At 34.5% G+C, this 18,971-nt stretch overlaps 1 protein-coding gene and 1 long non-coding RNA gene across 2 annotated transcripts in view; one reads left to right on the top strand and one right to left on the bottom strand.

The window, feature by feature from the left end:
• Window positions 1–15,488, bottom strand: part of LOC309631333 — a 467,574-nt gene extending 452,086 nt beyond the window's left edge. Inside the window, exon 1 of the long non-coding RNA XR_014246202.1 lies at window positions 1,225–15,488. This is a non-coding gene — a long non-coding RNA (uncharacterized lncRNA). The remainder of the gene's footprint in view (window positions 1–1,224) is intronic.
• ZNF804A (zinc finger protein 804A) overlaps window positions 1–18,971 on the top strand; it is a 306,971-nt gene that overhangs the window by 71,030 nt on the left and 216,970 nt on the right. The gene's annotated exons all lie outside the window — the stretch shown is intronic.

Here is an 18,971-nt window from a genome sequence, read left to right as displayed (position 1 = left end):
TTTATAATAAATTATAAATCAAATACAGTGACATTTTGTTTACTTTTTCCTTACAATTGCATTTAAACAGAACATCAGCCTTTAGTTGATTACATAATTGAAATAACATTATTACTTCCTTCACCCACCAATTTTCAAAACAAAACCTATGGTTTTCTGGGGTTTTTTTTTCACAATAAAAGCTTGACAGGAAATTTAGTTGCTAGAAGCAACAGGAGCCACTCAGAAGGTTTGAAGAATCATGAAATATGCTATTTCAGTCCTTGAAGAAAGCAAAAATATTTGTTTCAAGAGCTATTTGGAAAGTTATACTACTTGACTGAAAAGATTGTACAAGATCAACCAAAGGTCAAATTCCCTTCCTGATTGAAGTTGCCTATTATTTAAAATACCTAGAGACAACAATGTATCTACAGACAAAAAGAGGGTATATTATGTCAATAGAAATAATGTCTAATTTTTCAATTTAAGTCATTAACATTGGAATTACTGTTGCCCTAAGATTGATAAGCCTAGGATTAGACTGTGGATTTTGTCAAGTAAGCTTCTTTCCTGATCAGTGGACTATCTAAGGGACACCATTCCTTATTTGGTACCATTTGCTGAAGAGATACTGAGCCCTATACCTGGTCTCCAGCGTGTACCTACTTTCCCGAGCCTTGTGAGGGTTATTTACTGGTGGTTGCTGAAAACAAAAGTAACAACTAGCCTCTCCCTTTTATTGTATGAAAAGAGGATTATGAGACAAAAAATAAACTACAGTTGACCCTTGAACAACTGTGTTTGAACTGTGCAGGTCCACTTATATGGGGATATTTTTCAGTAGTAAATACTATAGTACTACACCGTCTGCAGTTGGTTGAATCCACGGATGTGGAAGGAGCATGGATACCAGAGGGCCAACTATAAATTATACACAGATTAATGCCCCAGTTGTTCAAGGGTCAGCTGTATATAAAAGAGTTCATGTATTAGCAATCGTGGCAGTCTCCAAAGGATAAATAACCATTTCTATATTCATGCAGATACACTGGGAACAGTTTTTTTTTTTTCCTGGAAATGCAATTACATGAGGTTTGGGGGGTCTTTATTGATTCAGTGACATATAAATCAGTGCATACAAATGAAGGTCTTACACATAGTATAATTGTTTATTGATTATAGGTCTATCTTTCCTGAGTGTGGGTTCTAAAAAAGGAGACATAGTTTCAAATTACACTCTACCTCTTTTTTTTTTTTTTTTTTTTATTAATTATTTTATTTTTTGGCTGTGTTGGGTCTTCATTTCTGCGCGAGGGCCCTCTCCAGTTGCGGCAAGCGGGGGCCGCTCCTCATCGCGGTGCGTGGGCCTCTCACTATCGTGGCCTCTCCTGTTGCGGAGCACAGGCTCCAGACGCGCAGGCTCAGTAGTTGTGGCTCACGGGCCCAGCCGCTCCGCGGCACGTGGGATCCCCCCAGCCCAGGGCTCAAACCCGTGTCCCCCGCATTGGCAGGCAGACCCTCAACCACTGCGCCACCAGGGAAGCCCCACTCTACCTCTTATTAGCTCTAGTTCCTTAGACAAATTATTGATTTAAAAATAAATCCGAGTTTTCAGTTTTCTCTCCTATTGAGTGGAATTAATAATACATATTTCTTAAATTTAAACGTGTAGGGTATGACTGACAAAAGTAATTCTAATGATTACTAATTTCCTTCTTTGTTAACATTCTCCTATTCACTATCCATACTGAAACATTGAAAATGGCACGAGTAGTCACAAAATAACTGAATAGATCAATAAATACATGAATAAGGGAGTTCTTTTCAAATCATTTTATAATTAAATATTTTAAAATAATATTGTCTTGAAATCATGCATCAGTGATCCTACTAGATGATTTGGTTACCAAGTCTAGTTTCATATATCAGGGAATTTGTGAATGAAACTGGACATGATTCTTGGTAAGAAAGAAGTAAATACAATAAAGCAACTTTGAGTGAATAATACATTCCATCCCACATTCCAACAAAAATGGACCCTTCCTGAATAACTAGAAAATAGGGAATATTTGTAAGTTATCATCCACTTCTTGTTGGATCTTAGGAGCTATTCTAAATGCACAAGTTGTCTCATTTAACATTCACAAAATTTTGTGAAGAACATTCTGTTATTAATTGCAATCCTACTAGTGATAAAGTACTCAACCTAGGCATGCACACATGCACACACACAATCAGAATTTTAAAAAATGTTTCTCTAAATTGATTTCAACTTTTTAAGGAAAAAATTATGATTTTTTAAAATATTTGAGTTAATTACATCTCTGTGACAAGTATGAATAACTTCTAGGATCAACAATTTTTTTCTCACCTTCTCCTATCTTCTAAGTTGTATCTTTGTTAATTATTTCAGTTATGGTCTATGGCTTTTAAACTATCCTACTGTTTGTTCATACGAAAATGTTTATTTTTCCTAATTTTTGGATGATAACTCAGCAGGGTTAGAATTCTAGTTTAACATTTAGTTTTGTGCAGTGTTATGAAGCTTTTACTCCATAATTTTCTGCAATGCTGCATTGTCTGTATTGAAAGAGAAGTCTATTGCTAGCCTATTTGCTATCACTTTTTAGATAAATGTACCTTTTCTATCAAATAGCTTTATATTTTCTCTTTATTCTGAATGTTACATGTTATCAGCCCAATGCATTCAGTTGTTGATTTGTTTTAATTTACCTTCACATCACATAGTGTGTACCTTTAATCAGAGTACTCTGTCATTATTTTCCTGGAGAATCTTAATTTTTTTTCTTAAAAAAGAGCTTCCCTATCACTTCTTTTATTTTCTTTTTCTGGAACTTCATCATGCTAGAGTTTGCCAAATTAACTATTATGTCATTTGATGGCTCTTTCGTGGTTTTATTCCTTCTTTTCCTTTTTTATATTGCATTCTGGGTTATAGTTTCTATTTTAGTTCTCTAATTCCGTATATGACTGTGACTGTTTTAGATATTGTAATGTCTATTGAGTTATTTAAATGGCTACATATATTTTTACTGCAATTTAACATTTCCACTTATTAATCAATATCAGTTGAATAGAATTCAGTATTTTCTTATTTGTATGGATGCTATACTTTATCTCTTTGATGACTCTAAATTTACTTATTTTATAGCATTCTATGTTGCACTCAAATATTTTCTAGAATAAACACATCTGCTATTGCTTATATGTTAGTTTTTCTTTAATTTTTGGATTTGAGAATGCTAGTTGTAGCTTCACCTTGAATTCTTCTCTGTGTATGTGTGTGTGTATGTATGTGTCTCCCACCTTCACTTTCAGCTCCTTTCTTCCTTGTCTGGTAGATTTTTAGTGGACTTCTTCTGACCCCCTGTGGTTCTCAATTAAACCAGGTTATACTGTCTACCTGGGAATCCTTTCCTGTGGTAATATTAGATGTATTATAGATTTGTATCTGATCAAGTTTTCAGCTCTTAATTATGGACTTAGAACTGGTTCACCAGCCTCTATAAAGTGATCAGGTTCATATAATAAGTCAGGGCCCAAACAGTGATCAGTCCAGGCTTTTCACCTGTTTTCTTGGATAGGGGTATGTCACCTCAGGTTTTGTTTTGAGTCAGTGAGTCCAGACACTTTCATTCCCCATCTTTTTAGATATTATGTTGCCCCCCCATTCACTATTGTGGTTCTCATTATGATCTTATTCAAGGATACTAATACTGTTTAGAGCCTATCAGTGGTCTTCCATGTCCTCTTACTACTAACTGGGTTCAGACGTGGGAAGACCCAGCCAGAGATGAATGGGAAGAAAGAGAGAATGGCTGAGGTATTATTGCTTTGGATACTTTCCTGAGTTGTCAGAAGAGACTGGAGATATTTTGCAGAGAGATTGGCTCTTTATCTCAACTCAACTGACCTACTTTTTATTGTATGACCCTATATTCTATGTTTGGGTAACCACTGTTCCTTTTCATAACTTGGAGTCTAGAGAGATAGCAGCTTTCCCCTGGGGTACAGCAGGAGCCCTCGTGTTTTTTTGCTATGTCTTGACATTGCTTGGCAATCAGTCCCTTTATTAGACCATCCTGAATTATCTTAATATCACTGTGCCACCACTTTCCTGCTGATTGATTGATGAGCCATCTCTCTGCAGGAATTCTCCAGTATCCCTTGCTTGATTCTAAAACAGTAGTCTCACTCATTGCAGATTCAGGTCCACTTACCTCTTTGTTTTTCTCTTCTATATCTGTCCATTACAATATTTAACTCAAGTTTGCGAGATTTATTATAGTATGCTGTTATTCATTTTCTAAAATAATTCCTCTGTCATTGCTATGTGCTTTGAGCGGGGCCTAGAGCAAGTTAGTTGTTCATAAAATGAAATTAAAATATTATAGTGACTGATATCTTGAGTCCCTCTATGTATGCAATGTTAACATTTTCGAGGCAGGAAAAACTTAAGATATTGCACCTGTGATAGGTGGGGGAAAATAACTTCAAATTATCCAAGGAGCTATTTATGGGAATGAAGGTTAAATGAGTGTTTCTAAAGGCCCACTCAGTGATAACACTAGAACTCCTAAAACGGTATGGGAAGAGTACAGTTATAAAGATAAATGTAGGCTACTTTTGTAATATCCTTGCTTGTTGCATGTATTTTATGCCCTAGGGTCCTAACAGAATCAGAACAGAAAATCAGATAAGTAGTATGAGAAACTGGAGATGAATTGGACCATGGCTCCAGAATGAGACAAAGAGAGAATAGAGAGCTCCCTCAGAGAGATGGCTCATCAATCAGCAACTCTTGGGCTGTTTCTGTAATATCCTTGCTTGCTGTGATTACTCCATGCCTTAAAGTCCTAACAGTTGGTCATTTAAATTAGGATAATGTGTATAAACCTGCACCGAGGTACATAGATGCCCTGGAAACATCAATGGAAATGTATTTAAATAATTTATTTTGTGATAATGACATAAAATGTATTATTATTAGAGAAAATCTGGATTCGAGATGATGGCTAAGCATTAAAGTTTATTAAATTCACTTCTTTAATTTCAGGTGCACAGTAGTTTTGTAAGAATAAAGTTTTTTTTTTTTCATGACACAGAAAGCAAGTATGGAGATTTGCCAGATGGGCAAAAGGGTAAACTTAACTTCTACAGGTGTTTATAAATCTCACCATAGTAAAAAGAAGAAAAATATAGAAAAAATAGAGAAGGAAGAAAGAAAAGAAGGAGGAAATAAAAATAAAGAAAGAAAAAGACAAAGATGGGCTGGGGGAAAAGAAGGAAGGAAGGCAGGAGAAGAAACAAGAAAATTCAGAGTCAACTTAAATCTCATGTTTGTACATTCTTCCTAAATAAAAAAGACATTGCTTGTGTTTAGTGTTCAAATGCACTTGATAGCTCATTTTTATGCTTTGTAATTAACCTATTTCTTCCCCTTCCCAATGTTTAGAATCTCCATAGCTCCATATGGCTTTTGTCTTTAATTCAGGTACCTTTGTCACAAATCATATTTGTGTATTTGTGTATTATCATATCCTGGTTCTTTAATTGCCAGGAAAGCTTTGCTTTGCTTAAGTAAATTCAGGTGTGGTGAAACTTATGCAGAATAAATATTGCTTGTGAGAGCAACTAGTTTTCTAAGGTCTATGATATGTGACAGCATCCAGTTTACTGATAAATTGCAGTGTAGCAGGAATGATGCTAGGATAAGTATTGATTTCTTTCGTAAATAGAATTCATTTTACTACAGCTTGTGAATTGCCTTCATGAGCTGACAATTCCATTAAGTATTACTTTGTGTGTCTCTTCCTTCATTATTGATTTTATTTATTTATTTATTTTACTGCTTTATGTTTTACTACCTTTAAAAGACGTTATCAAAGAAAAATGAGTAAAGGGAAAACTTAGTGGTAGCACCACAATTGGGAGGGAAATAAAATGACTTTATTAGGTAAAACTGTATTTTTGCCACTACCTCCAAGAAAAGACTGTAAATAAAATAATTTAAAAGGATTGTATTAAAATATCTTATAGAAAAGTAGGTAATAGAATGACTTGAATTCTATTCTAAAATCAATAGTTTTACTTTGACATTTTGTATTATAATCAACACAATTTATTTTACCTACTTTTGACAGTATTGTAGTTTTATTCATTTCTTCATTGCTGATCTGAAATTTTATGTGTGAATGCAAAGAAGACACCTTTAGAGTTTAACTCCCACCATCCTAAGCTGCCAACTCATATTTTTTTGTTAAAATGTGAAGAGTTACAATATTTTGTTATTGTTTTGTGTATGTTCCCTTAATTTATATATTGCTGCATCTCAGAGCAACAGTTTAAATACATAGTAAAATATTACATTGTCAAAATTTTAGATTTTTATGTAATTATCAATTCTGCTCTTTTTATATTGGCTGGCTTCATCTTTGTCAAAAGGTGGTAGAAACACAATAATTCTGAAGCATATGAGAAAAACCATATATTTCAAATTAGCTTACAAGAATTAGAAGAAAATGCATCACTACGATGTATGAAGGCATGAAAATGAAGAAACAGAAGCAGAAAACCATGAGTACACAAAGAAAAGGAAATATAATTTTTTTACAAAGCAACATAACATAAAGGAGAAAAGAGGCTAAATTTGAAAGAGAAAATTAAAATTGCTTTGGAAATCATAATGAAAATTGAGATTGTGGGAAATTAATTTTAGGATATGGAAGAGTAACAGGATAATTTAACTATATACAAGTATAAGATGAAGACTCTGAGGGGGAGACAAGGAAGATAAAATGGGCTGTAGGATGGATATAACTAGAGAATTAAAAGATAAGTGTGGAGGAAAGAGAATGCTGATTCAACCTAAAAATCATGTGTTTCCTGAGTTAGAGACCAGAAGGACAGGAATACCAACATGAATTTACATAAACTTATAGAAAACATTCTGAATCTAAAAAAATCCTCACTAAGATCTAAGTAAGAAGATAGAAAGTGCACACTGTTAAAAAAATAAAATAAAATCCCACATGTCAGTAACTGTTTATATTTTATGTGAATAAAAAAAAATCTTATACATTTTTGGGCTTCCCTGGTGGCTCAGTGGTTGAGAATCCGCCTGCCAGTGCACGGGATATGGGTTCGAGCCCTGGTCCAGGAAGATCCCACATGCCGCGGAGCAACTAAGCCCGTGCAGCAGAACTACTGAGACTGCACTCTAGAGCCCGCGAGCCACAACTACTGAAGCCTGTGCGCCCTAGAGCCCATGGTCCACAACAAGAGTGGCCACCGCAATGAGAAGCCCGTGCACCGCAGCAAAGAGTATTCCCCGCTTGCCACAACTAGAGAAAGCCCGTGCACAACAACAGAAGACCCAATGCAGCCAAAAATAAATAAATAAATTTAAATTAGAAATAAAATCTTATACATTTTAATCTAATGTTTGCTGAGTCAGTCATGAACATAATAAAATAACATCAGTGGTCCTTACCCACCCACCCAGTAAAAGCGGCACAGGAATCTTAACCATGTAAGTGTGTATATGGGTACATGTGGGTATATGTGCATATATGTATGTAAGGATAGATGATAGATAGATAGATAGATAGATAGAAGAAGGTAGATAAATAGAAGATAGATACATGTATTTTTGCATGTGTGTATATATATATATGCATGTGTTTATGTATGGAGAGAGATTATAGGTATGTTTGTATGCACATACATATATGATGTACATACATGCATACATAATGAAAAATATAAATAGTATATTTATTTAAAATCTATTTATAATTATATTGTGATAAGTTATCATTGTTATTTTAATTAAATTTAATAAACTATATGTTTAATTGCAATAAAAAATGCTATTTACATTTTTAGCTGCATGAGGTTGCAACTAAGTATAATGTATTAATTTCTGGATATTTCATTAAATAGATGTTTAGACTAAATGACTGACTCCACAATCACAATACTTGAGTTGAAATTAATACATTAGTAAACCTCTTGCTAGTTGTGTGAACTTGGCAAGTTATTCAGTTTCCATTGCTTCAATATACTCATCTCTAATAAGGAATAACAATCATACTCACCTGTATAATTATTGTGACAACTAAATATAATAAAATATGTAAGATATTTAGCATATAGAAAGCATTGAATATGTATTTGCTGATGGCACTGTCATTACTAATGACATTATTACTGCTACTACTCTTTCTATTCTTATCTCATGTCCTATCTCCAGAATCTAGAACTCTCACTCAAGCAAAATTTTTGTTGAAGGAATAAGAGTATGTCTGAAGTTAGTAAACCTAAATTTTAAAGAACCCCAACACACATACAAAATACTGTTTTCCTCAAAAATAATGATGAGTTATTAGAAAATCACTTAAGTAAAAATGTAGGAAAAAGACAAATTACCAAGATGTGTTATATTTATAGAAATATAAACATAATATTTACTAAGTCTGTGTTCTTGTATCCTTGTTTTATTCACTTTGAAATATGTTTATATTTCAAATTACCAAGAGTGGCCCTCGCTCGCCGCAGCTAGAGAGAGCCCGTGTACAGCAGCGAAGACCCAATGCAGCCAAAAAAAAGAAAAAAGAAAAAAAAGCAGGTGGAGGACATGACGGGGGCAGGGGGGTGTGCCCCAGGAAGGCCCCTGCTTGGTTACAAGATGGCTCTGGGGCAGAAAAGTACTTGATACTGTCCCTAAAGGACAGTCAATGAGGGATACGAGGTTGGAGTTAGGAGTGGCCAGATCATTTAAAAGAAAAAAAAAAGAAAAAAGGATAAGGATTCACTTATCCTTATCCCTACATTGTTTTTGATATTGTTTATAAAATTAAAAAATTTTTGAACCTTAGTTATATGTCAGATACTATTGGAGTTAATTTTTACTTGTACTAAGTCACAATCCATTTGATAGTTACTATTTTAATCTTTATTTTATAGAATAAGAAAGTAAGTACAGAGAAATTTAATAATATTCTGATGGTTTTATAGCTAGTAAGTAAAAAAATACTGGAAAGAGTGACAATATGTATATTTATGGCTTATACTCATAACACTTAGACAATTAATTTCATAATAACATGAAAGCAAACAAAGCCTGTTAGCGATAGCCATTATAATGATTCTTCATAAATCATTTAGTTTGTTAAACTAAAGCTGATATAGTTCCATCCCCTGAGAATATTTAAAAGTTTGTTTTTAATGAAAATATGCTGAAAAAAATATCGAGTCAAGTTACCGTTTTATTAAATATTCTGCAATGTATATTATATGAATTCTTTAGTAAGAATAAATTTATTTGCTTCACTTTTTTTCAAACTTTAAAGATCAAACATTGGAAATATCTTTAAAAGCATTTAAAAAACATTAATGACAAATATATGTATAACTGATTTTATTAACAAATAAGTTATGTACTTAAACTTAATTGTTTTGACAGTAGTATTAAGGATGGGATAAATCTATAACACTCGGTATTAAACATTTGTTAGCTTTTTATAATTGAAGCGAAAACTTGTATGTTTACAGATACACTTACTAGATGCATAAATATAAGGTGATAAAAATGAACAGCCTCTGCCTAAACACTGGTTCTATTAATGTAGTAAACAGAAAATAAAAATAATTTTTCTATTATTACCAGATATATCCAATCCAATCATTTGGGCTACAACCAATAGAAATGCAAAATCAATCTGGTTCAAAGTATACATGATTTATCATCTCACATAACAGGAATTTTAGAGCTCAGAGGGATTTCAGGTATGCTTGATTGAGATATCACCAATAACATAATTTTCTTCTAGTTTTCTAGTCAGCCATTCTTGGAGTTGATTGTGATAATTGTAAACACAACATTTAAATAATAATATCTAGAGGATGACAAGGAATCATCTTTTCCTATTAGCATCAGACTCACCCTCACATCTCATTTGTCAGAGTTGGGTGGATAAACCAATCCCTGGAAAAGAGAAATGGGATTATAATGAGCAATGTACACAATCATCTACATGGCAGGGGTTTGGGGAATTAGCTACAATGCCAAACATTAAATATACAAAAAAAATTACAAATAGAAAAATCCAAAATGGTTTTATTGAAGGAGTAAATCTCTCTAATGTGTCTTGCAAAATGTACACATTTTATTCACGTTTTTTTTGTTTCACTTTGTGATTACTCTTGAAAATAATTTAGTTTTCCAAGGAATATGAAAAATTGTTTTCTCTAGGTTTCAATATGCTAGATAAACTGTTGTCCTATGCAACAACTTTAAGCTAAAGTTATTAACTAAAATTTCACATGGGATTTCAGTACTTTTTTTCCCACCTATATCATGTGTTCTGGATGTTGGCAGTCAAATAAATGATAAGCCCAAACACAGCCATTTTGGACTTACTTCCATGGCAATACCTTCCGCAATTTATTGTACTTATTTATTTTCCTGAATCACTGCCCCAAAGACTTTGATTTTTCAGAACTTGACCTTCATCACTTTTTCTCCTTCAGCTTCAATGGCTAGAACAGTTCCTATACCAGAGTTGATAAATGGAAAAATGTATACAAATAGAGGCAAGGTAGGGAGGGGGTGAAAAAATAAAACAAAATTATAGAATGCTGAACTTAGAAGCATGGTAGTATATCCAAGGATATATGAATATAGATAATTATTTTTAAAATAATTATATTAGATAAAATATCATATAATTTTCTTGTTAATATAGCAAGGACTTTATTTCACTTGTAAAATTGTCAGTATTCTTATCATATTTGCCATTTAATGTCTTTAGTAGTATCTAATTAGGGCCTCATCATTGTCCTTTGCTCTAGATAACATCCTGTACTCATCAGTTGCTTTTGTGGCATGTGTGGTTATTTTTTCTCAGTAACCTTTTATTGACTGCCAGAAATGTCTATTAGCTTGATGTTCTCTTCCTTATTTAGTTAGCTGTTCCTTTAAAACATAAGTCTGGCCAGATGTAACGATAAGCAGGCAGATGGCTCTAGAGTGATTCTTTTCTGATAAGGAAGTAGCTTCCTTTGAAGATGTGGCTCTACAACCATACTGGCCCAAGGCACAATTTATGATTTGTAAGCTTGTACAGGATGTTTTTTAATCTTATGATGATAGAAAAAATTGAACATAAACACTGATATTTAAGAAAAAAGAACCTGCATTTCTATGTGAATATTGCATTTCCTGGCAGCGGGGATACATAAATAACATATATGAGTAGAAAATTGAGTTAATTTGAAGAAATGGAATATCGCTGTTAATAACTATCCAGTTAGTACAGATATGAGAAAATTGAAATCCTGAAGCTAAATTTATTTTGTACAGGTTTAATGGAACTCCACATGATTTTACTGGGGACTTTATAAATTCCATATAAACCCTGAAGTCCATTATACTTATAAAGTCTGTATTTTCTTCTTTTTTTTAGTAAATATTGTGTATTTACACAAGAAGAATGATAGTACATATATTGCTAGATGTTGTCAAAGATCAATACCTACTTATATTTGATTTATTCAGCACTCATTATCATTGTAAAAGATTTATTGAAGATCAAGTCAGGATAACACGTGAGGCAATAATGCATGTTGATAGATGTCTGTATGTTGAAGTCTTTGAGGAATTGTGATTCATACTTGTTTAAAGACATTATTACAAGTATTAAAATTCACTGACTTGTTTTGAAAGTGAAATTTTAAAATGCAGCCTATTATACCAGGGACTGGGAGGAGTGGAAAATAGGAAACATTATTTAATGGTTACAAGTTTCTGCTTGTGGTAATGAAAAAGTTTTAGAAACATATACTGGTGATGACGGTATAACATGGTGAATGTAATTAATATCACTGAATTTTATACTTAAAGATAGTTGAAAAGGTAAATGTTTATGTTTATGCATACTTTAGCACAGTAAAAATATTCAGGCAAGCATAACAAATGTGAAGACAAATTTATGAATATATAGTCAATAAGCAGCACTTCTAAGTCATAGCATAAATCCAATATAAAATAAATATTTTTTAATATAATGGTAGGATGAATCAGGTACATTTTCCCCCTATTCTTCTCTGTTGAGGATTTTAGGTAGGGTTTGTAGGCAAAATATATGTACAAATGGAGTACTCTCTCTCTCTCTCTCACTCTTTGTTGGGAGATATGTGTGTGTCCTCTCTGTCCAAAGTAAATTTAACAATATGTTTTAATACCTGGTATACATAATCCATCTTACTTTTAATAATAAGCTCAAAAATTCTTTACAAAAATGATTTTCAGGTTACTAAACCTCTTTCTTTTCTTCAGGCATATTTTCTCCTAACCTATCAGTAAAACTCAAGATGAAGATTAGGATTACTTTGTCATTCTTGCTTATTTCAGTATTTTAACTGTTATTAATAATTTTGTGCTTTAAATTATCCTCAATACATAATGCTTCAAAACTGCTTTTAATGTTTACTTCCCTAGGGGTGTAAAATTATTTTTGGTATCTGGAAAAATCATTTTAATGGATAAAGCATAGTGAACAATTAAATGAAATAATCATGCATCTTTGTGCTAAAAGGAACAATTTTAAAAGTTAACAAGTAAAATGCACTTAATGATACTCTTAAACCTATTTTTAAAAATCTCCCTTTGAAGTATGCTACATATCTGCCTATTCTAAGAAAACACAAAAGAAGACAAGTAAATTATAAACTGCAGTGTAAATCTGATACCACTGAACCACTTCTAATTTTTAAGGAGGGAAGATCTAGATCTTTTGTCTCTAATAACCAACAAATTTATAAAAATTTAGAGTTGTATACATGAATATGGATCTATTAGTATAAACTAATTGATTAGTATAAACAAATACTAAACTCAAATAGACACTCGTATACACTGATTGATATAAGGAATATGGCATGCATCAGGTAGTAAGCCATCCTCTCAAGCATTGAACTGATTGTTGCTTTATAATATTAATTCTCAAAGTTAAAGCATCTCTCACTTCAGAATGTTCATATATTGAGCAATACTCCAAATATGAAATTTCTTATACAATTTTATCATACATGATTCATTTTCAAAATTTACCTATATTTTCTCGTAATAAAATAAAAATAAACTTGGAATTAACAGGTTGGTGTTCAAATTTTAGTCTTACCCTTTAATAATTATGTGACCATTGGAAATGCATTTGGTCTCTACAGTTACTGCATCTATTAAATATATATACTAATAAAATAGAGTTGCTGAAAGTTGCTGAAAGAATTTAAAAGAAAATGCATTTGGAAGCTACTGTTGAGCAATAATATAGAGTAATATTAAAAGTTTTGTCATAACATTAGGGCCACAGTTTAGGACAAGATATCACTTAGTTCTAGATAGGTGATTTAATCTTTACTATATTTGAATATGTGATACAATTAGGTATATTTAATGAGATTTTTATAAACATAAAATCTTCAGGTCTTTATACATCCTGTTTAGAAATAAAGACCTGCCCTTCCACATGACTTCCATAACAAAACCTGGTATGTGCAGGTGGCCCCTTAGAATTTTTCCAGATTCTTTTTCTTCTCTCATATTCTCTGTGTAGCCTTGGAATACACTCTGTGGTATAAAACCCATGGCTGTACGTAAAACAACATGTAACATAAGAATAAAAGGCAGTTAGCCATTAGATGGCATGATTTTTCTTTTTCTTGGAAATATATATATAGATGGAATATCTCAGATATTAACAGAACAATTTTCCTAAAAGAACAATTCATCTACTTATAAAACAACATTCAAAAATCACAAGAGGGGGCCTTCAAGATGATGGAGGAGTAAGACATGGAGATCACCTTCCTCCCCACAAATACATCAAAACTACATCTACATGTGAAACAACTCCTACAGAACACCTACTGAACACTGGCAGAAGACCTCAGACTTCCCAAAAGGCAAGAAACTCCCCATGTACCTGAGTAAGGCAAAAGAAAAAAGAAAAATAGAGACAAAAGATTAGGAACGGGACCTGCACCTCTGGGAGGGAGCTGTGAAGGAGGAAAAGTTTCACACACTAGGAAGTCCCTTCACTGGTGGAGATAGGGGGTGGGTGGGTGGGGAAGCTTCGGAGCCCCGGAGGAGAGTGCAGCAACAAGGGTGCAGAGGGCAAAGTGGAGAGATTCCTGCACAGAGGATCGGTGCTGACCAGCACCCACCAGCCTGAGAAGCTAGTCTGCTCACCTGCTGAGGTGGGTGGGGGCAGGGAGCTGAGGCTCGGGCTTCGGAGGTCAGACCCCAGAGAGAGAACTGGGGTTGGCTGCAAAAACACAGCCTGAAGGGGGCTAGTGTGCCACAGCTACCAGGGAGGGAGTCCAGGAAAAAGTCTGGAACTGCCTAAGAGGCAAGAGACCAATGTTTCAGGGTGCGCGAGGAGAGGGGATTCAGAGCACTGCCTAAAAGAGCTCTAGAGATGGGCGCGAGCCGCAGCTATCAGCGCGGACCCCAGAGACGGGCATGAAATGCTAAGGCTGCTGCTCAGCCACCAAGAAGCTTGTGTGCAAACACAGGTCACTATCCACACCTCCCCTCCCAGGAGCCTGTGCAGCCCGCCACTGCCAGGGTCCCGTGATCCAGGGACAACTTCCCCAGGAGAACACACAGTACGCCTCAGGCTGCTGCAACGTCACGCCGGCCTCTGCTGCTGCAGGCTCACCCAACATTCTGTACCCCTCCCTCCCCCCAGCCTGACTGAGCCAGAGGCCCCTAATCAGCCGCTCCTTTACCCCGTCCTGTCTGGGCGAGGAACAGATGCCCTCAGGCGACCTGCATGCAGAGATGGGGCCAAATCCAAACCTGAACCCCAGGAGCTGTGCGAACAAAGATGAGAAAGGGAAATCTCTCCCAGCAGCCTCAGGAGCAGCAGATTAACTCTCCAACATCAACTTGATGTACCTGCATCTGTGGAATACCTGAAAAGACAACAAATCATCCCCAAAATGAGGCAGGGGACTTTGGGAGTAACTGTAGACTTGGAGTGTGCTTCCTGCATCTAATTTGTTTCTGGTTTTATGTTTATCTTAGTTTAGTATTTAGAGCTTATTATCATTGGTAGGTTTGTTTATTGATTTGGTTGCTCTCTTCTTTTATATATATATATATATTTTTCCTTTTTCTCTTTTTGTGAGTGTGTATGTGTATACTTCTTAGTGTGATTTTGTCTGTATAGCTTTGCTTTTCCCATTTGTCCTAGGGTTCTGACTGTCCGTTTTTTTTGTTTTTGTTTTTAGTGTAGTTTTTAGCACTCATTATCATTGGTGGATTTGTTTTTTGGTTTCATTGCTCTCTTCTTTCTTTCTCTCATTTTTTATTACTTTTAAATTTGTTTATTTTTAATAAATTTTTTCTATTTTAATAACTTTATTTTATTTTATTAATTTATTTTTTCTTTCTTTCTTTTTTTCCCTCCTTTTCTTCTGACCCTGACTGACAGGGTCTTGGTGCTCCGGCCGGGTGTCAGGCCTGAGTCTCTGAGGTCGGAGAGCAGAGTACAGGACATTAGTCCACCAGAGACCTCCCGGCCCCACATAATATCAAACAGTGAAAGCTCTCCCAGAGATCTCCATCTCAATGCTAAAACCCAGCTCCACTCAACAACCAGCAAGCTACAGTGCTGGACACCTTATGCCAAACAACTAGCAAGATAGGAACACAATGCCACCCATTAGCAGAGAGGCTGCCTAAAATCATACTAAGGTCACAGACACCCCAAAACACACCACTCGATGTGGTCAGCCCACCAGAAAGATAAGATCCAGCCTCATCCACCAGAACAGAGGCACCAGTCCCCTCCACCAGGAGGGCTACACAACCCACTGAACCAACCTTAGCCACTGGGGGCAGACACCAAAAACAACGGGAACTATGAACCTGCAGCCTGTGAAAAGGAGACCCCAAACACAGTAAGTTAAGCAAAATGAGAAGACAGAGAAATACACAGCAGATGAAGGAGCAAGGTAAAAACCCACCAGACCAAACAAATGAAGAGGAAATAGGCAGTCTACCTGAAAAACAATTCATAGTAATGATAGTAAAGATGATCTAAAATCTTGGAAATAGGATGGAGAAAATACAAGAAATGTTTAACAAGGACCTAGAAGAACTAAAGAGCAAACAAACAATGATGAACAACACAATAAATGAAATTAAAAATTCTCTAGAAGGAATCAATAGCAGAATAACTGAGGCAGAAGAAGGGATAAGTGACCTGAAAGATAAAATATTGGAAATAACTATCACAGAGCACAATAAGGAAAAAAGAATGAAAAGAATTGAGGACAATCTCAGAGACCTCTGGGACATCATTAAATGCATGAATATTTGAATTATAGGGGTCCCAGAAGAAGAAGAGAAAAAAAAGGGACTGAGAAAATATTTGAAGAGATTTTAGTTGGAAACTCCCTAATGTGGGAAGGAAATAGTCAATCAAGCCCAGGAAGCGCAGAGAGTCCCATACAGGATAAATCCAAGGAGAAACACGCCAAGACACATATTAATCAAACTATCAAAAATTAAATACAAAGAAAAAATATTAAAAGCAGCAAGAGAAAAACAACAAATAACATACAAGGGAATCCCCATAAGGTTAACAACTGATCTGTCAGCAGAAACTTTGCACGCCAGAAGGGAGTTGCAGTACATATTTAAAGTGATGAAAGGGAAAAACCTACAACCAAGATTACTCTACCCAGCAAGGATCTCATTCAGATTTGATGGAAAATTAAAACCTTTATAGACAAGCAAAAACTAAGGAATTCAGCACCATCAAACCAGCTCTACAACAAATGCTAAAGGAACTTCTCTAGGCAGGAAACGCAAGAGAAGGAAAAGACTTACAATAACAAACCCAAAACTCTGCATTTTCTTCTGTATTTACTTCTATAACCATACATGTTAAACTACATTGTATAATCAGACATATAAAAACAGATTCTACCAAATCTTTGAAAATAATTCATGGAAATATATAATACCTATTTTGTATACCAAAAAAAACCTTAGTAATTTGTTAATGTAAGATACATTTAATGAGTACAATCTTATAAGTAAGATATATTTAGTGAGAATAATTTGTTAAAGTAAGATATATTTAGCGAGATTCACTCTTTCTGTGTGATATTTAGGGCCTATGTTAGTATCTACAGGTTTATGTCAAAGGACAGGAGAAGAGACATTCATTCTGATCTGTCAATTTGCTCAGCACAGAATCCTCAAAAGCATTGCCTATCTCTTTTTACCAGAAGTACCACTGTTCATAATAAACTGGGAAAAAAATTACCAATACTAGAATAAGCAATGTACTACAGGATTCATGCTCCCTTTGTTCTGAGTTAATTGCCCTGAGATATAAAACCATATACAAAAAGATATATTCTAAATGTTAAGAGTTAAGGTACGTAGTTAGATTGTATTTACTTTTACATTTTTATTTATGAAATGTCTTCTCTATTTCTACAAATTAATTTACAAATGTGAGTCTACATATAAACATATATAAATATAATCACAAACTTATACTTCTATGTGAAATATCTAGTGTTTCTAAAAACAAATTGCAGTAATCTGATTTGGATATAATATTTACATGAACTTTCACTTTTAATCTGACTATGCTATTTTGAAACAGCACTTATTTTTGTCTCTTAATATAGGCTAAGGGGGTATAGCATAATTAAAGGCTGTATATTTCTATTTTATTAGTTATTTTATTTTCAACTTATTTTATTTTTCAGTATACATGTTTTAATGTTCTACTATAGATTTTGTGTAAGGGACTTGAGCATCGGGGAGATTTTGGTATCCGCAGGGGGGCGTCCCAGAAACAATTCCCTGCAAATACCAAAGGATAGCTGTATCTCTCCAGGAACTATAAGTGCGAGCATAGTTACCCCTATACTCTTGGAAATAACAGTTGGAGGAAATAGAACAGAATAGAACTCAGAGAAATGATCCATGCTTTCTGATGAGAGAAACAGTGAGAAATCTTTTACAATTTCCTCATTAGATAACCTGCAGGTAAATTGATTTATAAGTTAAAAATAGTTTCTAAAGGTATATTTTCGATGTTACTTCTTTTAAAAAGACGATTGAACTACATAGCCTACTAAAAGTTGATATTCGATTATGTAGGTTTTGTCTGGAAAAAAATAACTGGGCAGAGACATATATTTTTGGAGACAAAAGCAGCAGACAAGTAACAGTTGTTTAATAGTGTGTGTCTTCATACACTTTAACTGGTGTGTGTGTGTGTGTGTGTGTGTGTGTGAGTGTGTGTTTCAATCCAGGGCACAGCAGTTAATAGCAGCAGTGTTCACACAGACTGATTTGGAGCTTAATTTTTATTAGAAAACCCTAACTGTCTTCTCTCACCATGTGAATGTGTCTGCCTCTAGGATTAGCACCATGTGTTGAATTCATTACAGTCTTTCATAGGGTCCCAGGAGAGTTTATTCACAGATGTAGATTTACTGCCAACCACCCATAACTGTCTGTTTGGCCTTCACTGTGAGCACAAAGGCAAGAAATTATCCATTGGAAATAATTCAATAATAATAGCAGTGTATTAAAAATAATACGCATTATTACTAGTCAGTGATGCTGGAGGTGTATAGTTTCTGACACTTGACTCTGGTTTTGTGGCAGCCCCCAGGATTTATGTGTAATCTCATATGTCTTTTCAATGTCTCACAGTAGAGCCTGAGTTTTTACAGTTTGAAAGAAAGCTGAAGGATGCTGGTACCATAGATGTGTCTAGTTTATTGATTTTCCCATAAGTGTATTTAATTATTCAGTGAAGGATCCGTTTAACAATCTCATCTATTTTTAACCAATCAAGTTCACATTAAAGATTTACCAATATCATTCTAATAATAGAATGTTTCATGGCATTTAGCCAGCA

Source organism: Balaenoptera borealis, assembly GCF_965194805.1.
Source record: "Balaenoptera borealis genome assembly, chromosome: 6".
Lineage (NCBI taxonomy): Eukaryota > Metazoa > Chordata > Mammalia > Artiodactyla > Balaenopteridae > Balaenoptera > Balaenoptera borealis.
The sequence above is the reverse complement of the archived record's forward strand: the minus strand, read 5'-3'. Positions and strand labels throughout refer to the sequence as shown.